General features: G+C 31.0%; 2 pseudogenes; both read left to right on the top strand.

The window, feature by feature from the left end:
- Positions 1–15580: 15580 nt before the first annotated feature.
- Positions 15581–15699, top strand: LOC112474330 (annotated as a pseudogene).
- Positions 15700–23297: 7598 nt separating this feature from the next.
- LOC112474386 lies at positions 23298–23416 on the top strand (annotated as a pseudogene).
- The last annotated feature ends 281 nt before the right edge of the window (positions 23417–23697 follow it).

Below are 23697 nucleotides of genomic sequence, written 5' to 3'. Positions count from 1 at the left end.
ACATTACAAAGGTGGTGGAGCACACATTTAAAAGCACTGGGTTAAGGCATTTTAATGTAGTGGATGAATATCGGACCAATGTTAATACATGCTCAAATTACAGAGGTACTTGAAAAATTTCTCTCTGCATAGTGAAAACTGAAGTTACTTTTGTGTATTATAAAATATTAGCACTATTTGAAATTTAGCTTATATTCTTATTTGATCTGGAGGCAGATAATGTGATATTTTCACATGATAAATAAGTTATAATCTTCCCTAGTTTATTAGGAAATCAGTACCTACAATAGGAATTACTAGGGCTCATTAACCTCAGATTTCAGAATGTCATTTGATATTTATTTTCTGACCATATGAGATTTATATGAAAGTGTTAGAAAATTATTCTAATAGGTAAGACGGATGAGGTACTGAATTTATTTTTACTTTATAAATTTCAAATACTCTTGTTTGCTTTTATCAAGAAATAGAGGCAGGAAAGTTTAGCTTCATTTACCCTAAAGAATAATATGTAATGCTGAACCCAAACTTTATTTGTGTGCATGAAAACATCCTTGTATTTTCCTCACATTACATTACAAATGACACTTAATAAAGAGCAAATTGCAATCATAGTTTATATATTTAAAGATCCAATACAATATATATGAATTCACAAAACAATAACTACTTCTGTTGTGCATCCATAATACACAAATTCTTTGTTTTTCCTAAATGCAATACCAGTTTGGTCAACTCTTTAAATTCATTCTATTCTGATATAGTTTTCCTTGAAAACTTTTCACAGCATAGTATTGCTTGAACTATTACTCTTTTAATGAATGGCAAATATTGTTGATACACAAAATACATTTGCATATTTAAACCAACGTGCACTTAAATCACAGCATAGACAGCTCTAGAGATTGCAAGAGTGCCTATACCAGCAGGTTGATGGTCGTGAATATGTTTATCTGTTTTAGCTTAAACAATAGCTTGAAATAAATAAGACATAGAGTTTTGAAACTGTCACACTACTTATATACTTTCAATTATTTAGTTTAATAAAAATTATAGTGAAACAATAAACAAAAAATTACCCTATGGTTTTTATAATTAAGAATCATAATACATCTATTTGTCCAGCTCTGTGCACACACTATGGAAGAAAAGCACTATAGTTAGAATACAAGATAACTGTTTAAAGAACTTTAAAAAACATGTTTTTTAACAACGATGTAAAAGTTCATCTATTTTTCACTTGCATATTTTGACTTATGTTAATGTATTATTATCTCTACATCATTCTAAAATGCTAAAATTCTATAAATACTATTCTTTGATTATTTTAGCCTTAGGTCTATATGTTGTGGCTTCAAAATCCACTGTCAATTTTTTATTAAAATTTCACTAATATTCTATCACTCGGCTAAAATTTCAACCTTTACAACTTGCTTATTAGAGATATTTCTTAGAGTTCTTCTATATTGGAAAATATTCTTTGCTTTCCTTTGTAAGTGAATAATAGTTTAACAGAATATAAACTATTTGGATCATGCCAAAGATTCTTGAGAACTTAGGAGAAATTGTTCCTTTCCTCACTTCAAATCTTGCTTTAAAGATGACAGGGACCATTTTAATCTTTTCCCATTATCGATGACTCTTTATTTACTTTATTGTTTGCACTTATATTTCTTTATAAATGCATTTCCTAATAACTTTATTAGTATGTGTCTCAGTATTAATCAATTAATATGTTTTTTTAATCTCCTGGGACATGATGTGATTTTTATCTTTAAATTCACCTTGTTTACTCAGAAAAAAAAATTCTTAAACTATATTTAAATAGTTTTTCAATTCTATTTATTCTGTTATTATTCATAAACACCATTACCTGTATAGTGCTTTTCCTTAAACAATTTTATCTCTTCATTTACTGATACTTTTAATTTTTTAACTGTTAAATTTTACTCTACTCAGTTTTCTTAAGATTCATCTATTTCTAGATATGATTCTTCAACAGTGTCTCTTCTCCATTATTTGTTCTATTTCTTTATTTTAATAAGTGGTCTTATTTTTCTTTCGCACATATTTTCAAGGCTCACATTTTTATACTTTATCTTCTCCAGCTCATTTTTTTTTATCTTGAATGTATCGATATTTTGATATTTTACTATTGATTCCAAAAGATCAATTTTATTCACTTGGATCACAAAAATGTTATCTTTTTTCCATGATTTTTATGTTCTCTAAAACAAATATTTTGTGTTTTATGTACTTTATGTTTTACTCATTTACATTTTTATTTCAATCTTTTTGTTTTCTGACTCCTTTTTTATTAATATTTACATTTTGATGAAGATATTTTTTTTTCCTGAATGCGCTTTAGGTAGAACATGGCAGAGGTGACAGAGAAATTTTCTGGCAAAATTTTAAAATTTTAAGATTTCGTTGACTCACTCCATCAATAATAATTAATGATATAAAATTAAGTATTTATTGAGGAGTAGAGACTTCATTTACTTTGCTTAACTTGATAGATATTTGAGGCTGCTAAATTGCTTCCTGTAAAGATATTGCTCTGCAACCATCTTGGTTGGTGCTTTCTGTCTTTCCATTTTGTGATATTAATGGGGTTCTGAGAGAGTTCCATGGCTAACCCCTGTTCTAAACAAGGGATTGTTGATGATCCTCAGGACACGCCCCTTGGTTTAGAAATTTCTGTAGTTCGCTGCTATTGCCTATGGCCTAGCTTCCAGCATCTGGTTTCAGTCTGTTCAATTTTCTCTGCTTTTATCTTCTTCATTTATATATAGATTTCATTTATAGTTTCATTTATAGGTATTTTCTGATTTCATTTAATATATTTTCTGTTTTCTGAACTTCTTGTTTTGGTTGATTTTAGAAAAAAAAAGAGACAGGTTTGCTTTACTGAAAGGACTGAATTTTGATCTAGAAGATGTAGGAGTAGAGTGATACTGTTGGGGACAGGGGGCTGGGATCAATTTGTATTAAATACAGATGCTAAAACAATGAAGTTAGGGAGGGTCATTCTATCTATTTGATTGAAAAAGAATGTTTTGGAGTAATATCAATCTAAGATTGATGATATAGTGATGATGGGTTAAGAAGAGAAAGTAGATTTCTTAAAAGTGAAACTGCAGGAAATTGACTTGATATTGAAAAGCAAGTAAAGGCAAAAATGGAAATACTTTGAAGCTTAATGCCTTTACTGTGGTCTAAGAATGGTTTATTAAAGATAGAATATGAGCTGAAATAAATGAGTTTTTTAAACTATGAATGGAATAAGTATTCAAAAAGAAGGGAGAATGATAAGCAATTCATTAGTTAGCAGATTAAGACATATTAGCTTACATAAGAGATAAAAATATCTAATATGCATACGATGTTTTTCTCATTGTTATTAAAACTTTTTGTAATTTAAAATTTCTTCACTGAAATTAAAAGATGGAAAATTGGCTAGCCTAATAAGACATATTTACAATTCCAAGTGATCTGTCTACTTTGACCTTTTTAATCATAAAAAAAAAAAGACAGACTGATTCTAATTGCTGTACTTAAGCCAACTTAATATGACACCTGGTGACAGATTTCAAATGAAAGAAAAAATTATGAGAAAAATTTAAATCTTTCGTACTTGTACTGAATTCCTTAACTTCATCTAAGTGAATGATATGCCATCAGATTTTTGAAAGTGACATATTTGAGACTACTGAAATATTTCTTTACTTCTTCATTGTTTTATTAATTGCAAAATGAACAACTTTTAGTTACATAAAATTTAATTAAAATTTTATATCTACTGATGTATTTGTAGATTTTATCTATGTATATGTCACCTTAGAAATAAACCTTCAATTAAAAAGATTCTTAAAAACACTCAACTACTACAAAGAAACAAGAAGCATAGGCATCTGAGCTTGCTGAGCCTAGGGTGCCTACTCACTGTTCGTGGAAATACCATGAATGCTGCATGGAAATAAAATGATCTTTGGAGTCCAAACAATTTGGGTTGGAAATCTGGCTTTGCCATTTACTATTTGGATGACACTGAGATCGTTGGTTCACCCCCTGAAACCTTATTAACATTATTAAAATGAGATTATAATACATAATATCTCATCAATAAAACTTTTCCTTTTTTTTTTTTTTTTACTCTCTCCTTTGAATACCCCAATAACATATATTTCTCGCAGATCTAGGGGTAAACTGGAAAGGTTCTGCTTACTCAGCTGGTTAATGGCATAGGTGCAAGAGCGGAGACTCGAATTGAGCACATTGTTATTTTCACATACATTGTATAAGCAAGAGCAAGTCACATAGTCATGCCTGAAGTTAAAAGACAAAGGGATATACTCTGTTTCTAAAAGGAGACAGCACAAATTACGTGGCAAAGAGAGTGGTTGTAGCGAGAGGGAATGACTCGTGGACAGTAATCCAATCTACCAGAAATAAGAAGGCTCTGTTTTTCAGAGTGGCTTTCTTCTTTTAAAAGGAGAAGAAATAAGAGAAGAGAAAGGAGAAGGAAAAGAAGACAAAAAAAAAATACTTGATGGGTACATCCTGAAGAGTTACTTTTTCTTACAACCTTTCCTTTCTCACTGCTAATCCCCAGGTTTAATGTAATTTCAATCTTCTTTCAAAGATGTAAAAATGTAAATGTACACTGTTTAATTCTCTAATTATAAGGACAAATATGATGTAAAAGAGCCAATCAGATGATTACGACTAACAGCAATTTAAAAAAGAAATAGAAGGATGATAAACTTGTGAATGCTGTATATTGCTCTACCAGGATCATCATAAAAGATTATCTATGTCTAATTTTTATTTGGATTTATGACAGTCCTTAGTAAGAAAAAAGAGTAGGTAATTATATGATCTTATTGAAAGAACTCTAAAGACTCCACCATTTGGCAACAGTGATAACATCTGTATGTAATACGTGAAGTAGTTTATAATGTCAAGATATCCAAATTAAATACCTTATTAAATATCTTGTTATCAAAGAAGGAAATGAAGAAAAAAAATGACTGCTGTGCTGTGAGAATCTGAAATTAGCCCGAGTTGGTTTGTTAAAGTGAGAGATGTATTACAATGATATTGACAACTAGACAAGGTATGTAATATATTGACTAATAATGATGTATTTTTTAAATTTTTTTGTAACCATGGATCCAAGGCAAATTACAGGGAGTTTGTACTAGCTTTTCATCATGCTTTATTGAAAACATGGATATTAATGATTTGAACCTAGTTTTCAGAGACTTCTACGGAGCTGTCTTTGGGGCCAGTAATGTAGCAAGAATGTGCCTATCAGACCAGAGTATAGGAAGTCCTAACTAAGACCTCCTGGTCTTAAGGTATACCACGTCTTTATATTCATGGTTCCTGGTTCAAAAGAGAAAGTGTGTCTTTTATTGCCCAACAGAAGAACAACTGAAGCCTATGCCTGGTCTTTTAGATTTTTTGTTGCGAGGCAGCTTTTGGCAATGAGGAATATTCTTACATTAATGTTCTTGCATTTAACTAAAACGGCGCAAACTGTAGCTTCAGAGACATTGCCATTTAAAGTCCTGTTAATCTTCTTTAGGAATCAAATTTCTTAGACTACCACTCTAGCACAATTACAAGTGTTACTGCTATAAAGAAAATAAACTTGTCTAGGGAGGTCAAAATGCTTCTCTCCAGCAGGCAAACTCTCTTAATGATGGAAATCTGGGAGCACACATTTTAAGCAAGTATTTCTTTTGTCTCTTATTGATTGTGCTAACTATCTTGTACATTATGAACTAGGTATCTGAATATACCAGGAGAGACTCTGGATATATTTCTTGGTTAATAAAAGTATAGTAAAACTAAAATTATTACAAAGATATGTAACTAATTTGTTAAATAATGAAAGAGTAATTAATAAAGTTAATATAAATTCCCTCTACAAATTAATTTGCTACTCTCATAGATTTTATTTTTAAATTGATACATTATTTTTGTTTCATGTTTAAATTTATTATTTTATAATTTGAAATAGACCTATTTCCTTTTTTAATTTTCCAAACTATTTTTTCCCAAACATATTAATAGATTAATGAACAAACTCCATCATTCCTTCTCTATTTTTAAGATAGGTCTTTATGTTTTTTTAATAGCTCTGAAGTCAAAATTATATGTATGTATTTAAGATCAGCATGTTTTTGGTAAGATACACAATTTAGTTGTTTCATTTTTCTATATTCTTGAGATTTTTCAAAAGTAACATTAAAATTACATCTTTGTAGTCTAGGTCAGCTACCTTAGAGATATGATCATGACAATTAGGGCATTATTTACATTTTTAATCTAAACACTAACCATATAAAGAAGTCATACTTGATTTACTGTATGTGTATTGCGCTATTAAAGAGGGATCATTTGATAACTTGCTCTCTTGGAGATTTTATGTTAAAACAATTGGTATCTATTAATCGGAAATAGCCCTTTAAATGATACTTTCTAATAGAGCATGTTTGTCTGCTTTTTCATTTTACCGGCAGCATATCCTACATCACAAAAAAAATAAAATAAAAGCTGCTGCTTTCAAAACAGATTGTTTTCTATTATGTACTTGATAGACTCAAGTAATTGTGAATGAAAGAGAATGTACATTGTTCAGAGAAAATACATATAAAGAAATCTCAGGAGATTAAATTTCTATTTTCTGCTTCAAATGTTTGCTAGGTGGTTGAAGGCAATGAGTTTCAAAATGTGATACTGTGGAAGTGATCATAGTACATTTAAGTGTGTGTGTGAGTATATATATACATACTTTCTTCAAATCTTACATTTGAAATGTGAACTCATATATTTTTATGAAAGTTAAGAAGATATCCTTAAAGGTCTATAAACACACATTGTAGCATGGTTATTCAAAATATTTTCCCTTACTTAAAATTTATAATTCTACAAACATGTGTTCTGTGCTTACTCATGTTCTGTCTTGACAAAAATAAACTCTATATCTAAGACCATTCTAGCTAGTTCATTGTCTCTTCTAGCAAATTTACAAATGTATTCTCTTCATTCATTGTTTATTCCTGTTCTGATTGATTTAACATGTTACCTAAACTGAAGTAGGAACCCCTAGACAAAGGCTCTGAATCTATTTCAAATTTGAATTTATTCTATCGAAAAGCCATGGTTGTAAAATTCCGGATGTCATGTTTCTCATTTTATTTTATACCTCTACGGCTAATAACCCTTGAACTACTTTACTATCTAATCCTCTTCTATCAGACTAAAAAAATAGTGAAGTTACTTGTCCTTTTGGACCCCTGCCTTTTCCTTTTATATATTATGTTGTCACTCTTGACAGTATCATCCACATTCATAACTTTAATACCAATTTGTATGTACATAAGACTCAAATTTATAATTTCATCCTTGAACTCTTTTTTTGAGCTCCAGACATGTGTTCTCTGCTGTTAGATGTCTCAAACTTTGCTCAGATTCATGGCAAAACCAAAACCAAAGCCTTGATCTTTGATCTAATCAAGCAGTTTCCAAGTATTATTTCATAGTTTCTTGTAGAACTTTTCAGTTCTTTCATACAAAAATCACAAATTGTAATTATACATGCACTTTATATTACTTGATTGATGGTGGCAAATTTAGAAGGTATCGAGGATTCTGTGGTTTAGAAAACACCTTGAGAATTTCAACACTGGTTTCGCTTTGTATTTTTTGTATCTTCTTTTTCAAAATAAGGATGCGATAATTCCCAGGGCATGACCTGGGATAAAATGATGCAATATGTGATTAATCCCTGGTAGTTTAGGCTTCAGCCACATTCTAAACATACATTTTCTTTGTCAAATAATCTTCATTAAGGAAATGCTAGTGTCTACCTTTTAAAGAGGTGAAAAGACAACTTAAATCAATAGGCCCCTAAAGCTCTAAAGAGCTTAGTTCCTTCATGTGTGATTAAACTCATTATCCCTAAAGACTCTATTCCTTAAGTTTTAACATAGAATAAAATTCACATTTGTTATATATGTAAAATCGTTTTCTATAAGCTGTAGGCTGCATATTTTTAAAGGACAAAATATTCAACCTAAGAAATAGCACTAGAAATTAAGAGTTTATTATTTTAGTAAAGTGCAGAACACATTTAAAAATAGGATGTTTTGCTGCATTATCCTAATGAAATGTCTAATTCAAAAAATTAGCATATCAGTTGCTTTTCTTTGCATTTAACATGTTTTTGATACCACATAGTGAAACAAAATCACATTTATGAGAGAATGACTGAAATCATGGCATAATGTTAATATACATATGTGGTTTCTTCAGCTTATCACTTACCAATGTATTCAATGAAATTTAAGTCTTAGAAAAGTTTTAGGAATGTATTTTTCTATCTGGAGATATATTCAGTTGTTAAAATTCATGCATTATTTTGAAGTTTTGAGGCTATATTATAGATATATTGTTAAATGAACAATATTGTGCTTACATTGTATCAATTACATTAAAATACTAAAGTAATAACTGTTGTTAATTCTAATTTTTTCACAGATTTTAAAAGATGTACTTAAAATTCAATAAATTCTTAATTTTTCCATTCCCTGTGTACTTGTTCAATATATTTTTTAAGAGCTTATAATTCTTTAGTATTTTTTTTATTCTAGATGTGCTAAAGACTATGTTCATAGCTTCACTTAGTTCTTTCAATTTTTGGCCATAGGTAATTGTTTGTACTTTATAAATGAAGATATGGAGATTTAGAAACTTTGGTGTATTTATCCAAAGAAAATGAAAACACTAATTTGAAAAGATATAAGCACCCCATGTTCATTGCATTATTTGCAATAGCTAGGCATTATGTACAATAACCAAGTAGATGTCCATCAATAGATGAATGGATAAAGAAGTGTGGTGTTTATATATATACAATAGTATATTATGCAGCAATAAAAAAGAATGAAATCTTGCCATTTGTGACAACATGGATGGATCTGGAGAGTATTATGCTAAGTAAAGTAGGTCAAGCAGAGAAAGACAAATACTGTATAGTTGTACTTATATGTGGAATCTTAAAACAAAACAAAACAAACAAAACAAAACAAAAATGCCTGATAAAAACAGAGGCCAAAGGGATGGTTACCAGAAGGGAGAGAGTGAGGTAATGGATGAAAAAGGAAAGGGAAATATAGTCAATAAGATTGTGATAAGTCTGCATGGTGCCAGATGATTACTAGAATTAGTGGGATGATCACATTATAAGATATAAAAATGTCGAACCACTATATTGTACACCTGAAACTAATATAACCAGTATAAGATTATATACCAACTATACTTATACAGTTAAATAGAAAAAGTAAACATTTAAAAAAAATTAGCTAAGATAAAAAGAAGAGAAAAGAAAAGAAACTTGGTCAGAATCCCCTCTAAAAAAACCATAGAAAAGAAAAGAGCAAATTCTTTTACTTATGGCTGTCACCAGATCTACACTCTACTGTCTAATTCCTTTGTATTTTCAAGCAATCCTTTTCAAATTGTGTTTCAGAAACATTGCTAATTCAGTTTTTTCAAAGTTTCCCATCCTTTAAAACAGCTCTGAAAACACACTCCTTTAGAGAGAAAAATACTGATAAAGATAAAATAAATCCTAATATTTTTTGAATAGCCCCAATTTGAGATTATATCTAGGCTTATTATTTCTATCTCTCTAAGCCTGAAAATATTTTACTGAATATTTATATAAAATAAATTAGTCTTCTAGACATATATGTATATCTTCAGTTATACACATTATATCAGCCTCTTGACGTTATATCAGCCTCTTTAACTATTGTAGTTTTGGTACTTTTGTTTCTAATTTTGTAATTAAATAACAGTGTAGATCAGTTGACTGTTTCAGTCAATACTGATTATTGTTTAATGTCTAGAACATGCCACTTTAATTACTTGTCATCAGTTGCACATATCATTTTTTTCTAAGCTTAGAATAGAATATTGATTATATTATGTAGAAATTCCCTGTATTTTTTTATTCGTTTTTATTCAACAGGTATTTTTAAAGTAAATTCTATGGTAAAACAATAGACTATTGAACTGCTATTTTTATTGTTTTTGATGTCTCACTTTTATGATAATTTTTACAAGGAAATTCTCACCTTTGAAAATTCATAAAAATCTTAATAAATTAATTGGTTTCTAATTTTTTCGGACATTTAAACAATTTAAGAGAGTAAAATTTTAAGGTATATCTAGTAGTTTAGAAGATGTTTTTATAATATCAATATAGTGATCATAAATATTTCTTATTCATTGATTTGATTCCATCTTTTAAGGTAATGCTTTTAAACAGGCTTGATAGTCAATGTAAATCCTGGAAATTAATAAAGTTGACCCTTAGTAAAGATTCTATGTGTCATTCAAAAATAACTACTAAGTTCTTATGTAGGAATCAATGTGATAAATGAATAGATAAATATTGTACCCTCAAGAAATTAATAATTTAATAAATCAGGAATATCCTATTTTTCACAATTCTGGAGGCTGAGAAATCCAAGATCAAAGAATGGCAGCCTGGGCAAATTCTGCCTCTGGGGAGGGCTCTCTTCCTGGCTTGCAGACAGCAGCATTCTTGTTTTAAACTCACTTGGTAAAAGAAAGAAAGAAAAATATATAGAGAGAAAGAGATCGAGAGAAAAAGAGAAAAAACATTGATTGTAAGGAATTGGCTCACACACTTATGAAGGCTGAGAAATCCTATGCTCTGCAATTAGCGAACTGAAGACCCAGAGGAATGATGGCATAGCTCCAGTCTGAGTCCAAAAGCAAAAGAAAACTGATAATCCATCTCAAAGTCAGTCAGATAGAACGTGAAAGTTCTCTTTTATCACAGATTTTTCTTCTATTCAGACTTCCGATGAATTGATTAAAGTCCATCCACATTGAGGGGGCAATCTGGTTACTCAGTGTACAGATTCAAATGTTAACCTTAACCAGAATCACTCTCACAGACATACCCAGAATAATTTTTAATCAAATATCTGACACCTTGTAGCACAGTCAAGTTGATGCATAAAATTAACCATCATATCATAACATGTGCATAAATAAATTTTATATCGGGTAGAAAGGACCAAGTATCATAAGTTAGGTGTAAAGATTTGTTAAATCAAAGTCAAGAGAAAAAAAAATGTAGCTTTTTATTTTCCAATTTAATGACTTACACAGAGGAGTAAACGTTTTTACTCAGCTCTCAGCTCGCATTTGAATTTTGTCTGGATGCTTAACAATGTGTAAAGCTGGGAACTATATTTCCCTGAAACACCTTTCAGGAGTGAATCTTAGTTAGATTTGGCCAAGAAAGGAACTTGTGTGAAATTTGGAAGTTGGAAGAAAAGCAGAGGCCATTATACTTGGAAGGTTGTTGTGGTCACACCTTTAGCTTGCCTCTCTTCTGTTCTATGTCAATCATGTGCCCACATCTGCTGGCCCTGCTTGACAACAACAGTCCCTGGATCATCACCAAATACTCACTTGAGGCCCACAAAGACAGCAGCTGAAATGACTATTTTCATTGATCTATGAGCTCCCACTTTGTAGTCCACGTCACCAGCCAGATCAGCTTCTTGATATTCCTGTAAACTCTTACTTGTTTACTCATGCCATGATTGTAGGTGAAAAGAAGGTAATTTTTCTCTGATCCTTTAACATCTTTTCCAGACTTTAACCTCTCCAGTATCTCCTGAATTTGTGTTATCAAGTTTCTATAACACGGCTTATTCTCAAAATACTTGTGGTGGTGTGCATTTTTGACACTAAGGATATAACAATATCTACTGTTCATAGAGTACACAGGACATTGTAACTCATAAGCACTCTTTATATTAAACTTACTCTGCTTGATCTACATTATCATTTTGTTAAATGGATGAAAATAATGGTACTAATAGAAGTTATAAATGTTTCCCAAGCACACAAAGATCATAAGTCATACTGCAAGGATTAGAACTCCTCTCTGAGTGATCTTTCCTATCTACTAAAACTAATATTCTACATAAAAATGTAGAATGGCAAATGGAAAAGTAACCTAAAAGCCAGCTATGTTAATTGTGTGAGGAAGATGGGTGCCTGGAAAAACTATGTTTAATATGTTATAAAAGTTGTTCTACTATACAAATTGAGCTATCTCAAAATGCATGAAGCAAGATGATCTCAGTAACACAGCAATTTCTATTCTATATGTAGTTTTCTCAATATATCCAAAGAATAGAGTACAAAATATATTTCCTAAAACACTTGCTTCTTCTAACATTTTGGTGGAGAGCAGGCTCTTAGTGTTGTGCACTGACGGATCTAATCCCCACTAGAGCAGTATTTCCCATCAACAGAAATTTAGAAAAGTGTTTTTACTCTGAGAATACTTGAGTCTTAAGTTACTGACCTTTGTCTTGATGCAGAATCAAAAGTGTTTCCATATTGTTGTCTCCTTGACTCATCTCAATTATAACAAAACAAAATAAATCTTTAAGACAGAAATGCACTTAGGATAGCTGATTTACTATTGTTCTGAGCTAAGAAAAAGTATTTTTCTTTCTTCCTAGTGCATTTCAGATGTGATAATAACAAAATAAATCTCTTAGAAACAAACAAATCTCTTTGGGAGCTAAAGAAAAGCTCTTAAAAGAATCATTTTGAGGTACCCAATTTCCTCTCTTCTACATTGGATGTTCAGATATGTTTTGGAGAGAAAGACACCTAAAAAACTAGATGTCAGACACCTTGTCTCCTTTAAGGGAAATTTTGTGAAAAACAAACCACTTAAATGTGCTGTCTAATAGCTCATTTTATATTTACCTATCTCATTCTTTCAATGTGTCAAATGTGTTCTAATGGACTCAGACTAACATTTATATATATAATAAAAGAAAATGATTTTGAAAAAAACTAAGTGTTTACCCCATACAACTCCAGAGAGAAACAGACAAATATGTTTTTCTCTATACTGTATTCTCTTTTTTTCTGAATTTGTATTTTACCCATCTTCCCCTCCACACTGTGATATTTCCACTTTCCTGCAGAAAATTTAACCAGACTCCTCATTCTGCACCCTCCTACCCAAGGCTTTCTTCAAATGCTTCATTTTCCTAGCCGACAAATGGCAGTGAGCTTCTATGGTCTCCTTGTTACTTCCCATACATCTTGACAGAGTGCTGGAGAAGCTTGTCCTGAACTGCTCACAGGAACAGACAAAAAGCTCTAAGTCAAAACTGTTGTTCTTCCTAGCCCAAAGACAAGAAAAGGGTGGTTTAACAACAGAAACCTTTTTTTGGCAATACTTGCTCAGCTCCAGCCAAACACCAACAGAAAAACTGCACCTCCTCTCCCACATCCTCCACTCCTGTGGCTTCAGCAGGGCCTAGCAAAAAGTAAATTTTCAAACTCTACCCCCCAACAATGGAAACAGGAGGCAGGGTAATGCCAATTGGACCTAGCAAGGAGCTGTTTTTTAACCCCTCAGACAGCAGGGTCAGGTGGCAGGTAGCACACTGATTTTACCTCAAGGTAGTGGGGTTCAGGAACTAAGCCTTCATCATCACTGACCAGCATTAACTCACCGATTTAGGGCAAAGCAGGGATAGTCATCACTCTGTTCTACTCACAGCACCCATTCACATCATAAGCCTCAGGTGGGAACTGAGCCTTCATATCCACCTGATATCCACGAGGCAGGACAATATCTTAGAGGCAAAACTAGTTGACACTCATAGCTTCTCCTTTCCCTGTCCCTAGTATCAGCAGGACCTACCTGGGAACTGAGAAAGAAGAAAGTGGTACAACATTATTAAGTACTAAAAAAAAAAAAAAAAAAGGGATCAATCACAAATTCTATATCTAGCTATATATATTAGGAATGAAGGAGAAATATAGACATGTTTATATTTATAGGAAAACATAATTTGTTGCTAGCAAATCTATTCGTAAAGAATGGCTAAGGGAATTCTCTAAACAGAGGAAAAGTGATAACAGAACTTTTGAAACTTCAGAAAAGGAAAGAACAACAAAATGGGTTTTAAAAACTGAAAGAAAAAATTACTATTCTTTGTCTCATGTACTTTTTATTTCATATTTGATGGTTGAAGAAAAATTACAATATCATCTGATGTGATGCTCAATGAATGTAGAGGAAATACTTAAGACAGTTATATTTAAAAAGTGGAGAGAGTAAAGGTAACTTTATGGAAGTAAATGCAAATCTAATCATGTGACTCCTTGTCTAAACACTTCCCATGGGTAAAATTGCACTTAAGATAAACTTTTAACTCTTAATATACATGAAAAGAATCACATACTCTGGTGACAGCTACACCTTTTGTCTTTACCTTAAACTACTCTCATCCTCCAGTTCTGTGCTCCTCCTGCTGTGATTTTCACTTTCTCATCCAGGACTTGCACACACCGTGTTCCAATTTTTAAATTGTTTTTCATCTAACTTACTATTCATTTTTGAAATGCAAGTCAAAAGTCACATCCATAGGAAAGACATCTCTTCTTCCAAACCAATCTAAATTAGATATCTGATTATATTCTTTCACTATACTCTTCCAATGCCTTCACAGCATGTAATAATAGTTGCCATTATATATTTGGGTAAATATTTATAACTCTCCCCACTTGACTTTTTGTTCTATATGGGTAGAGACCATATTCTTTTCACCACTGTATTCTCATTATGAGTGCAAGGCCTGGCCCAGAAGAGGAGTTCCATAATTTGTTCAATTGATGAATGAAGAAGGATTGATTTTTCCCAGGGATTTTGTTTTAAATACATACAACTTTATAGGCACAATATCTGATGTCTACATATTTATTAAGGGCTTATCAAAACATTTAAAACCTGGGTAAATGTTATTAATTAAAAATATGTAATAAAATATATTTCAACATTAAAAAAAAATGACTGGCTTGACATTTAAAAATACCAAGATCATGAATATCAAACAAGGGCTGAGGAACTATTTCAAAATAAAGGAAGCTCTAGTTTCATGATGACTAATTGCAATATATAATTCTGATTTGATTCATGGACTAGACATTTAAAAAGTTATCGAAAATATGTTTAAGGCGATCAACAACATTTGACTATGAATTAAAGGTTAGTTAATAATTGAATTATTAACAGAAGGAGGTGGGATGTCAAATTATTCCCAAGTTATTTAGAGGGAACAAGAAATAAACTATGCATATGTATGGACAAAAAAAGATTGTGAATACGAGAGTGAGCAAGTGATGAAACAAATTGGGAAAATGTTAACAATGGGTAAATCTGAGAATTTGAGGGTTATTTGCAGAATTCTTCAAATTTTGTAAATATGAAATTATATCAAAATACAGAATATCAAAAAAAACAAGAGAATTATTTAAAGCTACTGAAATCATTGTATAGTACATTAGAATTATGTATTTATATACTATTCTTGATAATTTTTATTGAAGTTATAGCCTCATTGGTAAAAAGATCAATTGATACTATCAACACAAAAATAATCATAAAATAAATATAAAATGTAAAAGATAAGCATTTGTCTACCGCCATGCTACCCTGAACAAGCTCAATCTCATCTGATCTTAGAAGCTAAGCAGGGTTGGGCCTGGTTAGTACTTGGATGGGAGATCACCTAGGAAGACCAGGTGCTGTAGGTGTAAAAAATAAAAAAATAAAGGATTATAAGCTGACAAAGTCTTTGCAATCTGTGAGGTCAATCAAAGTTTGCCTTGCCAAAAATAAAATAAAATAAAAATAAAATAAAATAAAATAAAGCATTTGAATTGATTTAATATTATTTATGATCAATAAATTTATAAATAGAGTATGAATCAAGTTACATTTCATTACATATTCACAGGTATAAAGTGTCTTTTCTTACCCTTGGCACTAGATGTGTCAATAATAAAAAAATAGAGAAAATATATAAATATTTTAAAAGATGTCGAAGCTTTACAGAATAATGACTCAAGCATTTTGTTATTATGAGAATTATGAGATTAGTTTAGAACAGGCCATGTGCAGAATGAGAGAGGCATTGTCTTCAACTCATTGAAAAGATAATACATGTAGATCATCTCGTGAATAATTACAATAGTAATCCAGAAATATTAAGAATTTCTCTAGAAAAATTAATTAAATGTCTACTATTTCCTCAATTCTCTATGTTTTTTCAAAAAGTATCTTATGGCAGATATAATTGCATTATTATTGACTTTATTTTTCGATTAATGAACTCAAACTTACATATAATGGTTTTTAAAAAGTAGATCTCTCTCATTTATGCTGTTATACTACAAAGTGCTTTGCTAAAAATCAGGCTGAGAAAAACCATTTAATCATAAAATGAATTTTTTTAAAACATGAACTTTGTTATTAAAACAGAATGTCAGTTTAAATTTGAAAATTTCATGTGAATGAGACAGTAATCAACATTACCAAAATGATTGTTTTATTAAATGTGTAATATGTATCAATCAAAAATAGAGCTCTAAGAAGTAGGGAAATGTCTTATGGTTACATTATTGTACCAATTTGTGGTATTCTTCAACAGATCATGCATAACTTATTCAGAGTTGAAACAAATGAGAAAAAATTAAGGGCTAAAATTATTTTGCTTTAAGAATAAAAGTAATAAATGTAAAGTATCAAGAAACAATCATTAGCAAGGAAAAAAATAGAAAAAGTGAAAGTTAATCAATGGAAAATACAATATTTTACATACCAAGGCTGATGTCAAATTTTGTTCTATAATCACAAAATGATATCTATAATGATTATAATGATTATTTAATATATTTTAATATGCAGAAATTTTGGCTTTTGATCATAATGTAGAATGCCAAAAAGAGCATCACTCCTACTCTTACAACAAGAATAACAAAACAATTATTCTAAACCACCTGAAAGTTCACAAATTTTCTAAAATTTATCAGTATGTTGAAATCACAAGGCAATAAATTAACATAAAATTTTTAAAAAGATGGTGCCTCTAAGTAAGGTAAACAAACACTTGTTAATCTGAGGCAGATGAACAAGACAGGAGACAGGTCAAAGTAATTCAGCTAAAAAGTAACGAATTGCCAAATGCCAAGTAAGAAAATATGAAATCACTGGGAGACACAGTCACAAAGGGTGTTAGCTCCCACTCACTTTCATGGACATAATGTGTGCTCATATAAATGACTGGGGGCAAGTGAGAGCTATGAGAAACATTTCTGGTTGCCCATTCCTAAGGAATGGGAACAGCAGCCACTGCATGAAACAGCAAAGAGCCTACCTGGATTCTTTCTCCTTTTTCTCATGTGGAATAAAAACCTTAAATCACTATGCAAAGAGTAACACATCCTGGCCCCCTTAGAACACTTGTGAAAATACATTGTTGCTAGGGAAAAAATAAACAAACAAAAACATCCTCCTATTAGTAGAAGAGGAGAAGGAATACTTTCTGGGCGTAGGCCTCCAGCTGGACAGGGCAGAATGCCTGGGAAGACCTTAGTCCTAAGGCGCAGCGACACAATGACTGCACAAAGCATCCAAGAACTGCATCCAAGATAATATAAAAGATATTAATATTTGTACAATTTGGAATGCCAAAAGAAGAAGAGAGAAAAGTAGAGAAATATTTGATGAAATGATGGCTATATTTTTTCCATAAATTTATGACAGACCTTTATATGTTTAAGAAACTTGAAAAATTCAAAACAGGACAAATAGTAAACACACACACACACAATCATATCATATTGAAACTGCTTTAACCGAAAGCCAAAAAAAAAAACTTTCTTGCAGTCAGAAAAAGCAAACAAACAAACAGAACCCTCATTTATAACAGGAAGGAAGAGAAGAATTAAAACAACTTCTGATCAGAAAGTATGTAAGCCAGAACACAATAGAATAATATTTTTTACACTCTAAAAGAATAAACACAACAAAACTGATACCAGTATTCTATATCCAATGCAAATATATGTCGAAAATAAAGGGAAATAAAGACTCAGGTATTCAAATATTGGGAGAATTAATTGGCAATAGACCTATAGTTCAATAAATGTTAAGAAAAAGTCTTCAGGCAGAAGGAATATACTTGATAAAAACGTGAATTTCTTTCTTTACAAAAAAATAAAGTGCTGGAAATGAAATAAAGATAAATGCCAAATTCATATTTTTTTACCTTTAATAATACTAAATGATAATTGTCTAAAACAAAAGTAGTAGCCATACATCGTGTTTATAACATTTATGTAAATGTTAAATTTATGAAAAGAATTGGAGAAGAGAAATGGAAGTGGCCTGCTGAAAGCTCCTTAGCCAACAGAAAAGCACCAGAAATAAAAATTGAGTTTGTTAAGGTTGTACCATAAAAATCAATATGTAAAAATCCATTTTATATCTATGCTATAGCAATAAAAATTAGATGTTAAATTTTTTAGAAAATACAATTTACAATAGTATCAAAAAACAAAAAGAAATTGTAGATGTAAAGGTCTGGTATTGACTGTGTTACCTTATCATTACCAAAATGCAGGTATAGCAGTGCCCAACTCTTTCCTGGGAATATATTTATTTTGCTTTTAACATCAGGTAAGAAATATCTTTTTTCTGAATTTTTGCTTACAGATATAGAAAGTTAATCTTTAACTGCCAAAACAGAATAATCAAACATTAGGGAATTGGAGATTTAAATGTTCTAAATGTTTTAGAAAAGCCTAATATAGAGTTTCACATACTCATTTATATAACACGTGAGTTCTAAGATTTTTGAGGTTCACTTATTCCACATATTGAACACTAAAAGCAGCATTTTCAAGAAATCAAATGTATAATCTTAGAATAGTGTTTGAAGTACAAAATACATTTAAGGAAGTACAATGATTTAGGAAGAGCATTTTGCACTTATAACACATACTCTATACTATGGACTTCTAAAGAGAGGTGGGTATGATGCTGTGAAGAAAAGCAATTCCATTCTCAGTAGGTTATCACAGTATATTTTCAGAAGTTTCTAATTGAAGGCATGCTTCATTTGCCTTGGCTATTAGAAAAAAACTACATTTGCTCATGATTATGTCTCTAAATGCCCTCATAAAATGTACTCTAGCAAACATACCTACACACTCGCATATGTGCACACATGCACATAGACACAAACATTTTACGGTTTACTAGGAAATTTTTTCATGTAGATTACTTTTCGTTCCTCGTGTGGTTTTCCTGATATCTTTAAGAAGGTAGAAAAGTTAAATATTAATATAAATCAATTTAAATGTATTAAGACATATTTAAAAACCCTGCATTCAGATTTATTGAAGTTAGCTTTAAATTGGAAGAATGTCAGAAAGAATATCCTAAATTATGTATTTCGCATCTCAATTTTTTGTTTTACCAACAATTCAGTGGCTTTTTAAAAAATATTTTGCTTTGTTTAGATTTTCTTAAAAGCACACACATAAGGGAGAGACAATGTATTTCACTATGTTCAATATTTCACTTCATCTTGTCACTTTCAAGTTCCTTGTTCAGTTCTTATTGAAGAATAGTTTTATAATATGCTCAGATATTTTCAAGATAGTTGCACAGGATTATAATTATAGAAAAATAAAGGATTGAATTGGGAATCGAATGTTAGTAGTGCCTTCAAAAAGAAAGCTCATTATGTCAATCGCTGATGGTATTCAGGTTCTTTTCTTCTTCCCTCTAGCCAGACAAGATTAGAGATCCCTGGACACTAAAGTAATCTCTGCTCTGAAACTCATTCTCATTTACATGATAGGTTATTTGCAATTCCTGAGAATCTCTAACAAATTCTCCTTTTAGGAATCCTACCCACTTTAAGATGTGACAACTTATTTCAAAAATTAGAGATTATCTCAGGCTTTAAAACCAAAACGCAATATACTAAAACCCTGAATCTACCACTTAGTAAATTTATGACCTTGGACAAATTACCAAAACCTGTGAGCTCAGATTCTTCATGAGTAAAATTACAAAACTACTGACTGTGAAGTAACAAAATACTAAGAGAATTGTTCTTGGTCCATAGTAAGACCTAGTTGATGATAAATATTGTGATTGTTATTACAGTGGAAATAGTATGTTTTTAGAAAGAGATATAGACCTTTATTAGAATAAGGTTTCACTGGTGTGAGACAGAATTTTATAGTTTACAGATTATTACTAATGAATTCAACATCTAGAGGTATCCAAAATTAAGTAAAAAAATGTCCCAAGTCCTTAAAAACTACAGATAATAAGAATAGCCACATCTAAGCATTATACATTATCATAATATGTCTGGAAAGAGAGAGATGAAAAATTCAGAGCTACAACACATTCAACTTACAGTAGCATTTTAGTTTCAGATATTCATGTTTCTCTCATCTGAGCCTAAATTTGCAAATAGAGTAGATAGGATGAAGTTCTAGCCTCCTCAAGATCATTTGAACTTACCAGAATAGAAGAGAAAAGAGAATAAGCATCATATAGGAAGAAAATCTCAAAAGTGAGTTTTTCAAATTAAAATCTAAGAATGCTCTACCTCAACCCTTAAATTGGTCATTTATTGATTCATTCATTCAGTAACTATTGAGTATCTGATATGTCAATGACACCATGCTTGACAGACTTTGGAGACACTGTGCTTAGCATACGGAAGAGGCCTGTGCCCTCATGGAATGAACATGTATCTGTAGAAATACACTGTTTTGCTGAAATTATTTCCTTTATTTATTCTTTAGTGACTACCACTCTAAGCAATAAAGAAATAAACAAAATTTCAGAACATCATAATGAGTACAAAGCAAATGAAGCAGGTAGGAAGATGCCTTGGGTGGTCAGAATCAACTTTGGTTAGAACACTTTCCATTATTCCATACTCATTCTATTAGAAGTTCTAAAGATCATGGTGGGTTGAGGAGAGGCCTTTCCAGATGGTCAATATCTTAGATCAAGTCCTAACCTGCCAAAGATATCTGAACATAATATAGAAAGCTAAATTTGATGGTTCAAGTAAAAGAAAATGAGACTCAGAGAGGTGGTGAAATAAACTAAAGGAAAAGGAGATCATAATCTCAAGAGGCTTGACCGTGTTCTGAATATAAAGATCAAGGTAAAAGTAGAACAGAACCATCAGTATCTGAGGCCTGTGCTTCATGGATTAATGCATTGATTAATTCATATACTAATGTTCTCATTTATTCACTTAATTAATATATGTGGCATTCATGGCAATAGTAAATCAAGAGAAAGAAGACAGAAAATTCTGAATATAACTTTAGAGCCACATAGTCCAATAAAGTCAATATTAGTCACACATGGCTACTAAAATTAAAATTAAATACAATTTAAAATTCAGTTTCTCAGTTTTGCTAGCCACAATTCAAGTATTCAATAGCCAAATGTCGCTAGGGGTACCATAATGAACAACACAAATGCAGAATATTATTGTCTCCACAGCAAGTACTACCAGATAGTGTTGCTTTATAGTTTTAAGTGTCCACAAAATTTGCGAGCGTACTAGTTTAAAGTGTTTTGAAACTCAGAAAGAAGGCCATGACTATTGATAAATAATTTAAAATAATAGTTGTGATATCTAAAAAGATATAAATTTAAGGCAGGAGAGTTAAGTACAAAACTCTACAGATTATTCAAAGCATTAAGAAAGGGCAGAAATTGTAGTGATGGGAAAGAGAAGATAGAAGAAAATATAAAATCATCTTCTGTCATAGAAAACAAAGGAAAAAAAATAATTTCCTAGATAATCAAGCAGTCTGAAAAATAAACAAATGACTAAGTAACAAACTAATAGTTATCGAATACTGAAATTAAGAAAAGATGACTAAATTTGTGGATTAGTAGCTCTAATATATTTATGTGTGCATTTGCAGTATTTTTCTTAAATTAGAAGGGTTGGAGATAAGAATAACTTGGAGGGGACTTTAAACTATGGATTTTAATAATAATACACTTTAAATTATTTTAGTCCACAGTTGTAATGGGAAATGAAATGGTTTTGACATACATTACAGCGCATGATTCATATAATATATTCAATTGGAGATTAAAATACCATGCATAAGCAGAGGTTAATTGTCACTTTAATACATCTATATCTACTACTACTATTATCACAACCCCCCCCTCCCACACACACACAGACTTTTAAATATTTAAAGCGTAAATGGGAAAATTGGACATCTGGGAGCCCCTAATGCATCTCTATGATATAAGTAAGAAATAACTGTGTAGATCTCCAAATTCTTGTACAACGTCATCTTAAAATCTGATGGGTCAGGACAGTTTAATGATTCTGGCAAAATTAAGTAAAATCAGATTTTCTAGTTTGTTTGTTTTTTTTGTCCAAGAATTAGACTGTACATACAATAAAATATTAATCAGAAATAAACTATTACCTAGGATTTATCTAACAATTGGAATAGTCACATGATCCATTTCTAAATTTTATAATATGTAATTAATTGAAAGATTTGAAAAACAAACTTAGTTTACTACATTAGTAATATATAAATATTGACTTCATATGTGACTCTAAGAAAAATTAAATTTGTCAAGTCATGAAGTTTACGAACACGTTTGCTAATCCCAGGCAATCATGGCTACCAACGGTATAACATATGCAATTTAACGACACAATTTGCCAAAAATGACAAAAATCAGAACCCCTACCGAACACTTTTAAGTGGAGTACCTATATTCAGATGCTCTTAGTTTGCATAATGTCTTCCCAGATGAAATTACATAGCAAGAAGCAGAAAAAACTCACTAGCAATGCTTGACTTATTCCAATTGCTTCTGAATTGAAAGCAGCTGTGGACAGTAGGAGGTTGGTCTCTTCTTAAATACCATGTTAATAACATGGAAAAAGATAATCTCTTGCTTTGATGTAGAATGTTCAGAATCTCAAAAAAAAAAAAAAGAAGCAAAGGGCATATAAATGTTATCAAACATTTCAGTGAAGTAGTAATATCTTAGAGATATTTTAAATATTTTCAATCATTTGGTTTCATCCTGTTTATTAGTAACCTTCTTAAAAACAACTTTAAACCATTGCATATTTCACACAAATAGAAGCTTCTTTTTCCTGTAATTACAGACAATTTGAAGTGCGATTAATGTAAACAATATTATATAATTACATAACAATAACGGATATTTGTGTACTATTTTGTCTAACAGGATCACCATTTTCAGAAATCAGGTCTTAGAAAATGTTTTATCATTTTAGAAAGTAATACACATCTATGGCCATGCTTCCCTGAACGTGCCCTATCTCGTCTGATCTTGGAAGTTAAGCAGAATCCGGCCTGGTTAGTATTTGGATGGGAGACCACCTAGAAAGACCAGGTGTTATATAGGTGTAAAAAATAAAAAATAAAGGATTGTAAGCTGACAAGATCCTTGCAATCTGTGAAGTCAACCAAGGATTGCCTCACCAAAAAAAAAAAAAAAGAAGTAGAAAAAGGAAAAAAGAAAGAGAAAGTAATACATAGCACAATTATCTGTGTTATATTTATTGTCAACATTTTTGATGATCTGTTTCTGTTTTTGGTATGTGTGTGAATACAGATATTATTAAAATTCACAGTTCAGTGAAACTGTAACATTACATACAAATCAGATGTTGCTCTGTTTCCAGA

Source organism: Pteropus alecto, unplaced genomic scaffold (assembly GCF_000325575.1).
Source record: "Pteropus alecto unplaced genomic scaffold, ASM32557v1 scaffold79, whole genome shotgun sequence".
Classification (NCBI taxonomy): domain Eukaryota; kingdom Metazoa; phylum Chordata; class Mammalia; order Chiroptera; family Pteropodidae; genus Pteropus; species Pteropus alecto.
This window is presented reverse-complemented; position numbering and strand designations above follow the sequence as displayed.